Raw genomic sequence first — 14,538 nt, 5'->3', positions numbered from 1 at the left:
ACAGAGATTTTGGGCTCAGAAACCAACAGTAAGTCAGATGATACTAAAAGAACACGTATTATAAAGTATCAAAAATATCAAATCAATGTGACGTAAACATATTTATAGTACACTTTATTTTTTGGGTTAGTTTTTTTGGGATACATTTTATTTAAAAGCATCAGTTTCACAGTACTTAGGTTAAATACAAAATTTACCTAGTTTTATAGTTCATTAGGCTAGTGTTATGTAATTGGGTATTTCCCTAAACGACTGGCACACAAACTAAATTGAGTCGTTTAATTAAATGACTAACTTTGTCTAACCATTATAGGCTCGGAATAAATTAATAGAATAAGTCATGTTAAACGTAATAAATTAGTGAAATATAGTAGAAAGAAATTTTTACTAAGGATTTTTAAAGTCTAATTCTATGATTAACTGATAATAGTTTAATATATTCGAGTTTAGTTTTAGTTGAAATATAATAAGTTGGTTTTATTAAACTTTAGAACAGTGATTTCCGAAGTGGTTCAGATTCCACCTTTGGGTCTACGCGACAACTGGTTGGGGTATAAAATGGCGGGAAATAAAATGGGGGGTATAAATATTTTAAGTTATCTTCGCGGCTCTTAACTTCGCGCGAGTCTGAGCATAACACGGGATTCAAAGAGGAAGGCATTGTGCAGCGGATCAATGACCTTGGGCCACAAAAACATTTGAAAAGTTATACACGAGTTGAAAAAGTTATACAGCAAAGGGTTAATGTAAACTAGTAAAAGTTTTAAAAAAGACTATGAGAAAAAAGCTTTAGAAATCTGCTTCACATTATAGAATTTCAATTAAAGGAATTAATGTAAATATACAAATAATGGGTGTGCTAAAAAGCATGTAGTTAGCGTACGTTACCGATTGTACTCGGCTCAGACGGCGAGTGAGCCTTTTAACATAATTAGATTAAACTCGGGCCCGGCCGGGCTTAAACTTGTATATCCCTTTGTTATACGACAACGTTGAATGAACTTTACTAAAGTATTTCGTTCTGAGAGTCAACATTTTATTTGGAAACTTACATAACAAATGGAAAATGTAATTAACGAAAAGATATTTTTCATAAGTTCCTTTAAACGCATGTATACAAATATAAAAAAGACATGACAGGAATTTTGTTCATGTATTTAGGAAGTTGAAACTCATACCAAACCTTGTTTCAGTAGCCTATTAACCTAATTTGGACAGGATGTTTGTTTCGTAGGACGACATAGTAACGTGCTTTGATAGTTAAAACGATTACTGAACATTTGTCCGGGTCATGATAAACTGGTCATGTTTAATAGAGTTCTGTAGTTTGGTGAACTGGTTAAGGTACAAGGTAAATGTTTGTCAAACATTGGCAAATCTACTCTAATCAATTTGTGGTTAGTGCAAAAGTTTTAACCAAACATTCAACCAAAGTTTCATCACAATCTTTGTAATGGTTTAGACACGTAAGTTTTATGGGTGTTTTCCCGTTGGGCTGATCGGCTTACCGATTTTATGGATTCATACATCTGTTGGCCCGTTTTCATGTATGCGGATTGTATGTATGTGTCAATTCCATTGTGACCTCGTGTAGCCTAAACAACTGAACGGATTTTGTCGAATGAGGTGTTATTCGATCAGTATTCTTCCATTGAATGGCATCGGTGAGTCACTATTCAAGTTTATAGGGTTTTAAATTAACAACTAATTAGGATAGAAAATGAAGAGTGTAGTCATTGAATCCTTTATATCGTTTAAGATCTATGTACGAGTATTGTAAAGTTACAAATATTAATAACTGTGCCGTATCTAATCGATTTAAATGTGGTTAGACAGCAATTAGGATTTCTAGGTATTAGAAAATCTAGTCGCATATAGTGTTATCTCCTAAGTCGTTAACTTTGCTGTAAGCCTTTAATGTTATATAACTTGACCTGGTCTTTAAGTTATACTTAATTCATTCGTAGTCCCTTTCAACTTATGACTGAAAAAGAAATAGTTCGAATATAACATCACTATTCTTTAATTTTAAAAAATCTAACTGACTACTAGGACAAATACGAATCGAATAACACCTAACTATTTAAAATCGTTTTATTTTTTGTTTTTGATACCAAAATCCTTGTAAAAATTATATTGTTATGTCATAGATAATGAGAGGGATGACGGTTTTAAAAAGAGATTTTGGTCTCAGAAATCAACGCTTAGGCTGCATAAGTTCATCACGGAACTTACATAGAAATCCTCCAGGGTCAAGTCGGGTAAAATTTTTCACTCATGTCAAGAGTTTAAGAGACAATTCTATATCTTTAGTTTATTTTACATCTATGGTTTATTTTGTATAACTTCATCCGAATAAGAAAACAAAAATGTTAGCAGTATCTTTATAAATCGACGAAAGGGTTTTTATATGTTTTTAGAAGATAAATAAAAGTAAAATCTATCTAAATCATAGTCGTAATGAATGAGAAATAATTACAGTCGATGAAATGCATCCGGTGAAAGGCGATGCAGCGCTGCTTTCCCGACACTGGAAATGGAAAATTGCCCTCCGGAATACCATTATCATAGCTTCCGGTGCAACTGTCAAAATACACAATTGTCCTGACAATTTTCAAATTATAAAAAAAAGAAAGGAGCCACACTAAATTGCCAGACTCTTTAAAAAGAAGTATTCATCTGTTACGAAGAAAAAAAAAAGTTGACTAGTAAAACTGTCTGTAAAGTTATAGTAAAGAAAAACACTACAAAATCTAAAAAAAAAAAACAAATGAACATAAAATTTTTATCACATATAATATTGAAAATGCGTTAAATAACATATGTCATATATTTGCATTTCCATTGCGTGCCGACTGCGTGTATCTGTACGGGTACGCATAACGTAATGGACAATGTAAACGGAACTTTAATTTCCTAACGCCCGGCAGTCGTGACGCACGATCGTCGGACAATGCATTTGTTTAATCATTTTCAATTATTTGCGCTCGCATGTATGAAATGTTTACGTGTCCTGTTTTAATTACCTCTATGGTACAGTGGTTGATGTAACTTTAGGGTACAACATTCGGTTCTTAAATGTCCTTCATCAAATTTACCAAAATTGTCTCTCAACACAAAATACACACGTTGCGAAATAGTTTAATTTCATTTAATTGATTCGTAAAATTTAATAACATAAAGAAAATTATTTAAGAAAAAAAACCTAATTACTTTTATAGTAATACAAATTATCAATAAACTTAAAAAAGTAAAGTTGTCGAATACCTAAGTTTGCCTTTTCTAAACTAAAAGTTAAAAACACAATAACATTTCAAAGTTAACAAAACAACCAGAAACCGTTTCAAAACTGATATATTGTCGAAACCTGAGAAATATTTAAATGTTACGTTGATATGAATGCGAAAAATATATCGTAGTTCGCACAATCGCGCTCACTTCAAAGCTAAACCGAAGCAAAACGCCCGGCTGTTTGCAGCACAGCGTCGAATTCCACGCGACAGGCGCCGCGGAAACCCAAGGACCGTCAGCAAAATCATTTCACAAGAAATGTATTTGATTAATTTACACTTTAAAATACATGTTAGCAAATATTTATAAAGGCTTACCCGGCACTAATCTTATTAATTCATTTCTTTTATAACGAGCTTTAAAAACTACTACGAGCTTCGATTTAAAATGTTGTAATTTTTTTATATGTGTGAAATAAATAAATTAAATAGTCGAACCTGGATTTTCATTTACTCCCAAGTATTGAGTTTTTTTTTTATATCAAAAGGTGGCAAACGTTCAAGCGGCCACCTGGATTCGCCGAAATAGCGAGGCGAGCGCTGCCCTTAGACATCCGCAAATGCAGATGCGTTGTCTACCTTTAAGCAACGGAGAAGGGGACGCACAGAAAGAGGATATTTCCTCTCCCTATACGTCTCTTCCGCCAAATCCACTTCCCCTTCCCATCCTTTACTAATAAGAAAAGGATGAGAAGGGAAAGAGGACTAAAATTAGGCCTTCCAAGTAGTCAAAGGAATATAAGGTTAAAAAAATGGACTGCGACTAATGCGATTGTGATGTATAAAACGTTTATGGTTGAAAATAATAAAAACCTTGATAAATAATAAATAAGCTATTACGCGACGTCTGATATGGGTCTAAAACATATGTCAAATGACCTCATTCCTTTGTCTAAGTTTGTGTTACTTTACGAGTATATTGTTGCTTTGAGAAATGCATTTTCAATAACAAAATTATAATTTCCTATAGAAAAGTATAGGCATCGCAATTTTCAATATCTATTGAATTATGCCGTGTTTACATTATGCCAGTACAGTGGCAGCAGTGGCACCACTGGCGCCAGTGTAACAAAACAGTAATTTTGTTATACTGGCGCCAGTTGGTACTTACATTATGCCAGTTGTATACGAGCCCTTATTTTGAGCACTACTGTCCTACTGTACTGGCATAGTGTAATCCATTAAAATTTAATGTAAGTATGATATTTATTTTTTAACTTCGTTTACAATTATTTAAGGTTACGTGTTTTTTTATTAAATAAGTTAGGTAATAAGTTAAACAGGTAGCAATGTCAAAATCTAAGTAACGTCTAAAACGTATACAATTAAAACTATGCCAAATAATATAACAGTGCTAGCAAGTAGTTTTATTAAAAATTCTTTGGCGCCCGCAAAAATTCGTACCAAAGTTTTATCAAAATCTATGTTATACTTTATAAACCCACAGGTCAAAAAAATACAATCCTTGATTTATAAGATTAAGACACGGATTTGAACTTGAGAACTTGTTTTCCTAACCGTACCAATGGGATATGCAAGCGGGCGTCGACGTTAGGCGAGACTCCGTCAGTGAAATCTGCCAGATTACACGGAATCGAACCGAAACTAAACGGCTAACTGTCTACAGGCCATGTAACAGACGCTGCAGTCGATATCTGAGCCTACGACTAACCGAAAAGTTTTATTTTACATTTATAAATGAAACTTTCGTTATTTGATATTTTGATTTCTAATTAACGCACTCAGAATCTATAATTAAATACTAAGGGTTACTATTATCGGAACTTTCATACTAAACAAAAATTAAAAGTAGCCATTTAAGTAATATTTCTTTTAATTCAATATGGCAAGTTTGAGGAGTCAATTGTTTCTTTTATTTAGTTCAGATTATGTAACAGTGGTAGAACTCGCAATAACATATGTTGCACGAAGTGGCCACCTCGTCTGGTGAAATACTAAAGACAGGCATGAAGTAGAATAAATTCTGCAATACGTCTGATTATTATACATTCCGGAGGCCTAATTTTAGTCCTCTTCCCCTCCCTTTCCTTTACTAATTAAGGAGGAATGGGAAGGGGCTCTGTCGAGTAATGGAAGGCAACGCATCTGCAAATGTAGATGCCTATGGGCAGCGATTGCTCGCTATATTGTTTTTTAGACAGTGAAAGCTCACGGTCAGTAAAACTTTAACATACTGTTCTAATTGACCACACCTTTGATACAAAAAATAACTCGTATAGAGATATTACTATAGTTAAACACAAAGTTAAAACTCAGTCCAAAGTATCTGACGTAAAAAAGACATACACATATAAGAGAACATTTAGTCTGCTTGTATCTTTTTTATTTCAACAGAAACGGACGAAATATCCCGTATATTTCGGTCCATTTTTAAGAGATAATTACGGATAGTGTAATTTCGCGGTAGGGCGGGGGAGTTAAACGGTGTAGTTTCCAAAAAAGGGGTCTGAAAAAAAAAATCGTCGAATGAAACGACACGGCGAATGCCAGACAAGGGTTGTACGGCTAAATAATCTACGATAGGGTTGCCAATTAGTAGTTTTTGTTTCGTTCTATTTTTCATTTGATCGTATAGCATGAAACTTGCTTCGTGGGTTTCAAGAATGCGAGATCTCTTTTATTCCAGGGTCGGTGGAGAGAATTATTTAACTGCAACTAAATAACAAATATAACTAACAGATACAGAAATTAGCTAATATAAAAAAAAACTTGAGAGGTGTCAAGGGACACCCGGATGGAACGAAGTTCCTTTCTATTAATAAGTGAAGGAACCAATGTTTATTCTATGAATAAAAAACTTAAGTCTTCACAAGAAGTACATTTTATTTCTATGAATTTTCGTTATATATTGGCACGTCGTTGCCATGGTGAAGTAGCGCTCATTCGTCGTTAACATACTTATTATAGCAAAAAGTGTCGTGACAACTTTTCGTAAGAATTTTTTCCGTCTAGCCCCCTTTCACAACGCGCGATAAGGAACTTCGTTCCAATAAGATGAGATTGAATGTGGATGGCTATTAAGGTAGAGGAAGACCATAGAAAGTATGGATGGATTGTGTGAAAGAGGATATGCGTAAGAAGGGGGTAAATTCAGATATGACAGCTGATAGAGATGTATGGAGGAGTAGTACATACTGTGCCGACCCTCAATAGGGATAAGGGCAGGTTGATGATGATGATGATGAATAAGATGATTTAATATTCACACAGTACCTACAAGTATTAAAAGACTTCGAGTATTAAAAAGCAAAAGAAAAATCCTAAGTCACACCTAAAAGTGTGATGGTCAGTTAAAAAAAGCAGCTGGCTAGTGTGGCTTATTCGACATGAAACCGGGAGCTACGTTTTGGAAAAATCCCATGCATTTCGTTCGACAAACTGAAATAGTCGCGTCGCCGCGTCGTGTCGACTCCGTACAATGTACGTCGATCGTTCGTAATAACTAGTTAGTCGAAATAGATCGGAACATAAATGTTTGTAGAGTGGAAACTGATTCATATTTACCATGGCTGTATTTTTTTTTAATAAATATAATAAAGGCGTAATACCCGAAAAGATTTTTGTGTAGTATTAGTTTTCAAAAAGTAGAATAACAATGTCGTTATAATTTATTAAAGCACCCTTAACTTAAAAGACTGGCCGTGGGTTTCTGTGAACAAAATCTCCGTTTAAAACATAGTTATTTCTGTTTTGTCAAACATAATGACAGTGATGACGATATGTTTTATACAGATATTTTGATCTCAGAAACCAACAGTGAATGTAACAACAACTACTTACTTGTTGGTCTATAGTTCATTTACAAAATCAAGTAATAAAAAAAATATTAATGCTTAAATAATCTCATCACCTTTTTCTGTCCTGCAAAACGTTTTTCGTAAATCCCGACAGGCCGGGTGAAATTCGTGGAAAACAAAACGCTGGCCGCCGCTGTGCCGCCGCTGGGCCGCTCCCTGGGCTAGGGATGCGAACAAAAAAGCGACTCAAAGCGACAACGAATGATGAAAAACGAGTAGGTGCAACGAAAAACGACGCCGGCGTTGCGACGCTCGTTTACCTTGTACTGTAAAGACCTTCGTACACACAAAGCAACGTAAGTCTTCGAAACCCGGCGATTTCATTTATTAAGCGACTTACACAATACAATATCGTAAAGTTAGTGCAGTCTTATACTGCGGGCGTCGCCGACATTTCTCACATCGTCCAAGACAGTCGCTTGCAACCATTTTGTCAAGATCGTCGTGAGAAAATTCGCTGCAATTTTCAAGATGTCGAAGCTGATCTATACATGTATACACTATATTTGTACTGTCCGAATAGACGACTCGCGTCGACGATTCAACGTTTTGTGTACAAAGCGCGCGCAAACATACAATATTAGCTTTAGACGAATTACGTTGCCTTGTGTACGAAGGGTCTAAGTGGGCCCGCAATTGAAAACGCTGACTGACTTTTGTTCGTTTTTCGGGTTACCTACGCATCGTTTTTGAATTCGATTTTTGGGATTGGAAATATGACAACTGTTGCTTTAACGGCTGATCAGATACATCCTTCGTGTATACATGTACTTTTAATTTCACTATTATCAGTGAATAAACTTCCATGTTAGTTGTTACCCAAATATAACGTGGGACTTCAAGAGTAGAGTGAACAGGCATTTATTAAGCTAGTGCGTATTCATACTAGCGCATTTCCATATTGGAATCAAGAAGAGAAATTCTATATTGCCTTGTAGTTATAATTCTAAAATTGACTCTATGTGACATCTTGACTAATAGAAAAATTCCATTCGAAATAAGTGTGAAAATTATTATAACGTAACTTTCAAAACAACAAAAGGCTTGGCTACTTTTCTGTGATCAAGATTATCTAGATTGTTAGATTTTGGTCATCAATTTTAAACCTCGTTAACCTACATTTCACTTGCTGGAAAGCTTCAGGAAATTCTATTTGTGTAATAGTTATAATACTCGTGCTTAGGTTTGTTAATTCACCCAAATAATCGGTTCGCGTGCATTTTGCAAGTAAGCTACGATGTGCTTTTTTATTCGGCTTACGTGCAAAATTCACCAGATTAATTTAATAGTTTGGAAAATTAAATATTTTTACTTAATCTCACGAACAACCATAATATGTGGTGTCTAATCTTTCTGCCAAAGTCTAAAATACTTAGATTACTGATCTCAATTTTGCTTACATCTGAGACACCTAACGTTTTTCTTACATCTGCAGAATATGGAAGTATATTTAGTACTAATTGCCTCTCAAAAGTAATGGCTTTATTTGTTTTCCAGATCACCAAATCTACATGGTGGCCGGCACGCCTCAACAACTTGCGAACGCAGTTTAATTCCTGCACGGTATGTATTAACTACTAAGGCTTTGTTACATCGATACCTTTATAACTTTAACTAAACAAAAACGTTCTAGAACGATCGAAATAGTAAATTGTATAAAATCTAATCGTCCTCTCCAATACGTAGCACAAAGGAGCACAAGGTCAGGCCGGATCTAGGTCGTTAGAGCGTTTTGGTACCTAACAGCACTCTATCTAGGTTATACATAACTAGCTGATACTAACACTTTTGCTTTATACGTACGTGATATTACGTAATATTATTTTTTTAATAACGTTTAGGTATATAAAGAACCACCAATGGACTAATGGTTAAGGGTACGGATTTCCGATCACATGGTCAAGGGTTCGAAACCTGCCATTTAATACTGTCATAAACTATATCCTAAAGCTTATAGCTGAGTTCGAATGGTTCAAGAAACATATATAAGTAGCTGCAACCCGCGACTCTATCCGCGCGGTATTAAAAAAAAAACTTAACTAGTAGTCTATGTATTCTTCCGGACCATGTTCTACATCTGTGTCAAATTTCATCAAGATCCGTTGAGCCGTTTCGGAGATAACTTCAAACAAACATCCATCCATCTAAACATATGCATTTATAATATTAGTAAGAGGTAAGATTAAGAATAAATATCAATTTTCAAACAAACAGTGACCTCCATATTTTTACGTCATTTTAGAAAAAAAAATTAACAATAATAATTTTGCACGTAATTACTGGTTGTTAAGTTAACCATTAAATATTTATTAGTATGACAAGCTTTAAATTCTTTATTGTTGAATGTTTTGATACAAGTTTTCTGACAAACAAAACTTAACCTTCCTAACTCACAAAATTCTAACCTTTTAATTAAAAATTAAAAGTCATATTTTTGCGGACGGCACCAAAACGTTTGTCAGCGGCGTCCAATAATTGCTTAGCTGTTATTTATTTTAACAGTAGAGGTGGCGTTTTAGATAATGTCATGGTTTCGTGTAACACCATCGTGTGAATGTAACACGAAATTATTTCGCATGAAATATGACTCTAGCTCTTTTATGTTACAAAATATTATACCTATTCCAGAATAATTAGAGCTCTAAAATGCTTTTATACCTCACAACGTTCGAAAATGACTTTTAATTTCTAATGTAATAAATCTGTTTTTTTTAGTAACCAAACTTATTTATATTTAATAACTAGCTGTCGCCCGCAACTCTGTCTGCGCGGTTTGAAAAAAAACTTTATAAGTAGCCTACGTGTTCTTCCAGACTATGTCCTACAACCCTGTCAGATTTCATCAAGATCCGTTGAGCCGTTCTGGAGATACCTTCAAACAAATATCCATCCATCCATCTAAACATTCGCATTTATAATATTAGTAATATAGTAAAATTGCTTCTGCATATCCCTTTGTATAAATAAACATTGGTTTTTGAATCCCCTTGCATTTTGAGTACTAACCCATACCGTTTATAGTTATACATAACAGTGTTTTTGCTGGCTGTCAGCAAAAACAAAAACATAATCCAAAATATTTTCTAATGCATCTACAAAATATGTTTAATATAGTATTTTATGTTATAAATTAGATATTAAAACATCGTCACAAATTGTAAAATATTGATTGGCATTCTTTACCAAACTATTGCCAACAATATAACAACTTATAGGAATTCGATAGAGGCGCCTAAAACTGCGATGTTCGTTGATCGTTTAGTTTCAAACTGTTGGTGACAAACTATTTCAATTTACGTCACCTGTAGATAATATTTTGTCGGCTAACAATTTCAAAATACTTTAAAATAGAATTTAGGAAAATGACGTAGGGTCTTTTCACATTTATACAAGAAAATTTTATTCCTATATTTCTAAAAGGTAGAAGTAATGAAACTGATTCTAGTGCTCAAGTCCAAGTAACATTAAAAGTAATGTTTTTTGGCCAGTTCCTAACGAGGTAGTATCAAGGGCGTTTTGATGCTGTCATATCGACTCTGTTATGTATTATAATGGGGTCAGCTTTGATTTATTGAAGATTACGAGCCGCGTTGACTCATCGGGTGAGACATTACGTTTCATAAAGTGTCATAATGCCACCTATGTTTAGGGCTGCCAACGTTACAAATTTTACCGAATACCAACAGCGAAAAGATAAACGACGATCAGTAATTTTGTCAAATCCTTGGACTCTGTGGCATACGAAAATAAACGATATCAACCGAAATCTCAGTAATAAGGTAAAAAACGATATCATGTTTCAAACCGCTTACTCTGACATCAATGTCGAGTCATGATGTCAGAGTAAGAGCGTATATTCGAAAATCGAAAAAACATTGGTGGAATCAAACCCCGACGTATAGATAATAAGGCTGGTGCTTAAACACTGCACCACCGGCGCTAAATGTACAATACAAACCCGAATATTTCGGGTCAAAGCCAAAGAGATGGCAACCCTACCAGTATCTTGGATTTTGGACTTTCAACAACTTTTTGTGTTAGTAGGTTAAGTGAGTCTAATACTGCTGTATTAACATTTATCTATCTAATTGTCCGAATAGTTTCTTATAATATTTAAAATCCGGCAATTGTTACAGCTATGGCGTCAGATATAATGGGTAAAACTTCTTATGTATTGTTCCAGACCAGTCTCAATATTGTTAATAATACAGCTGTATATTTTGCGAGAAAAGTTCGTGAATTTCTAAATATTTTCGATAAATCGCATTTTTTTTAAAGAAATACATTTATTCAAAAGAAAAGGTGTTCATTAGTGCGCGCCGATTTTCAATGAACCCTAAAATATGAGAACAGTAAGTAACATAAAAGAAAAACTATAAATAAATATTTAGAATAAATACTGAGTCAACCGTGAGACTTAAACTTATGACAAAAATTACAACTAACAAACGTAATGTACAGACATAACAACATATTTTTACATATACAACACATTTACATATATTATAACATTAGCTATTCATGTATATAGAATAATCATTTTATCTCACAATTTTCACAAAACAACACCAACATCTGATGAGCAGCGTAATGTCCGCCACGTGCAGAATTTGAATTTCTTTTGTTTATATAAATTCGGCGGTCATTTAGAATGACATGATGAATAAAATGACGTCATGTTTTTCGTAAGTGACTACCGCTTACCGTTTTGAGTAATAACGTAAGAAGGAATAAATAAGGAAAACACAAATGGAAATAAGATAGATATTGCAACATATTACGAATCAAAGGTTCAAAATAAAAATATTGTATTATACTACTATCGCCAATCTTACTAATCATACTAATATTATAAATGGGAAAATTTGCATATATGGATGGATGGATGTTTGTTAGAAGTTATCTCCAAAACGGTTCAACGGATATTAATGAAATTTGGCACAGATGTAGAACATAGTCCGGAAGAACTCATAGGCTATTTATTATTTTTTTAATACCTTGCGGAGGTAGTCGCAGGCGACGGCTAGTCTTACTAATATTATAAATGCCAGTGTTTAGATGGATGGATGTTTGTTTGAAGGTATCTCTAGAACGGCTGTATAGATCTTGATGAAATTTGACACAGATTTAGAACATAGTCTGGAAGAACACATCGTTTAATTTCGGACGGATTAGCGGACAGCAGCTAGTGTTCTATAAAGTGCTGGTACATCTCATTTGACCAATTTCTGCTTCATACTTTATGACCAGTTTGTCTTATTATTTATCTATATCTATATACATATATAAAAGAAAGTCGTGTTAGTTGCATTATTTATAACTCAAGATCGGTCGAACTGATTTAGCTGAAAATTGATGGGGAGGTAGCTTAGAACCAGGAAACGGACATAGGATAATTTTTACCCCGTTTTCTATATTTCATTCCGCGCGGACGGAGTCGCGGGTAAAAGCTAGTTTATGATAAAAATTACTCGCAAATTGAATATTGTTGTTATTCATTTGTTATACATAAATGCAACTTGTACCCGAACTGCGGGCAGGCGGTATTAAATATGATAAACACGGACGAATGTTTAAATTCATACGTTTGGGCGATTCATTTAAATACGTCCTTGGTTCTTAATCCTTTCCTTATTGTCCGAGTCATGATCTGTAGGTATTTCCCATTTTTAAAACAATCTTGTTCATAAATATATTTAATTTTTTTTAAACATAACTTAGCATCAAATCTATGCAATTAATAATAATTTATATCACTTTTAGGACATAATGATGCATAAGAATCTACACTATTAGAACATTCCAAATTACAGATTCATTTGGCACTGTCTTGTTTTCTTACCGTAGGTTTCTGAGATCAAAATCTCTGTATAATACATATTATTGTCATCGATAACTTATATGTTTTAAACGGAGATTTCGATCTTAGAAACGCACGGTTAGTCAGACGTTGTATAAGATATTCAAAATAAAAATGAAGACCTTGAACTTTCCAGATCAGACATATTGTTTTTTTTTAAATACAGACAAAAATATTGTATTATAACAGAAGTGATTTAATATCAAAAATAATAAGCATTGCATTTGGGAATTTATTGTTTTAATGTTTTTTTTTTATAATATTAACAAGAACGCAACAGCTTCTTTTACTGTATTACGCAATGTTTTTACAAATGTAAATCAATAAAACCTAAAAAAAAAAATATCACTGTCATACAACGACCTCGACCAAATGCAGTTTCGTCTAGACGAATAATAAGATTGCATTATATCCAACAAAAAAAAAACATTGTCCTTTACAACTGTATGAAATATATGGCCTAGATTTTTTTATTGAAATATCTAGAATCAATTCAGAACCTGGAATAAAATGTGAGTCATAATATTTTATGCGAAGCTGATAAACCCCATATCATTATTAAGGTAGCAACACACTACTGTGGTTTTTATTTATACATTCAATAACTTAAAAACATATCTCTGAGATAAAATAATATGTTAAAGAATTATCAAAAAATATGACACTTGCATACGAACAAAATTGTTATCTCTGTTCTTTTCAAAATGAGTGAGAGAGATGGTAATAATACAGGTGTCACGACAGTTGAGATTCACCGTTAGAGACGTAATACATTATTATATGTAACTACCTTTATGCCCTTGACTTGATTACGATCGAGTCAGAATGTTTAGTTTCTTAGTCATCAGAGATTTAATATTCATTCTACGAATGATAATATTTAAGAAATAATTAAATTAAATATTAAATAATTGAATTAAATATTTTTAAGAAATAAGCTTCAGTTTCTACAGCCAACTCACGTCGTCCCTATCATTACCATTGAGATAAAAACACGGTTTTTGCTTGGGTTTTTCCGACAGAGGAATCATAGAGTTGTAAATTCGCATAACATTTTAACGAAAACTTTTTTTGGTATCGTGGGGGAAATCTTCGAAAGATCTGCCTTCTGGGGGAAGGCTGGGTTACGTGAGATTTGACCCACTAAAATTCCCTCAGTGGCCAACCTCGAGTGCAATCGAATAGGGTTCCGGGATCTCCGAAGAACAGACCGGAATTTGCTTTATATCTATTTTTAACTAGCTTTTACCCGCGACTTCGTCCACGCGGAATAAAAAAATGCACACAAGATAAAAAAGTTCCTATGTCCGTCTCCTAGTTCTAAGCTACCTCCCCATCAATTTTCAGCTAAATCAGTTCGACCGATCTTGAGTTATAAATAGTGTAACTAACACGACTTTCTTTTATATATATACTAGTTTTTGCCCGCGACTCCGTCCGCGCGGAATAAAAAATAGAAAACGGGGTAAAAATGTCCGTTTCCTGGTTCTAAGCTACCTGCCCACCAATTTTCAGTCAAATCGATTCAGCCGTTCTTGAGTTATAAATAGTGTAACTAACACGACTTTCT

The 14,538-nt window shown here is 33.9% G+C and overlaps 1 protein-coding gene across 1 annotated transcript in view; it reads left to right on the top strand.

Annotated features, from left to right (window-relative positions):
- Window positions 1-14,538, top strand: part of LOC106720566 (mushroom body large-type Kenyon cell-specific protein 1) — a 157,916-nt gene that overhangs the window by 11,658 nt on the left and 131,720 nt on the right. Inside the window, 1 exon segment of the mRNA XM_045684059.1 lies at window positions 8,606-8,671. The gene's annotated coding sequence lies outside the window, so the exon portion shown is untranslated.

Source organism: Papilio machaon, chromosome 24, assembly GCF_912999745.1.
Source record: "Papilio machaon chromosome 24, ilPapMach1.1, whole genome shotgun sequence".
Taxonomy (NCBI): domain Eukaryota; kingdom Metazoa; phylum Arthropoda; class Insecta; order Lepidoptera; family Papilionidae; genus Papilio; species Papilio machaon.
The sequence above is the reverse complement of the archived record's forward strand: the minus strand, read 5'-3'. Positions and strand labels throughout refer to the sequence as shown.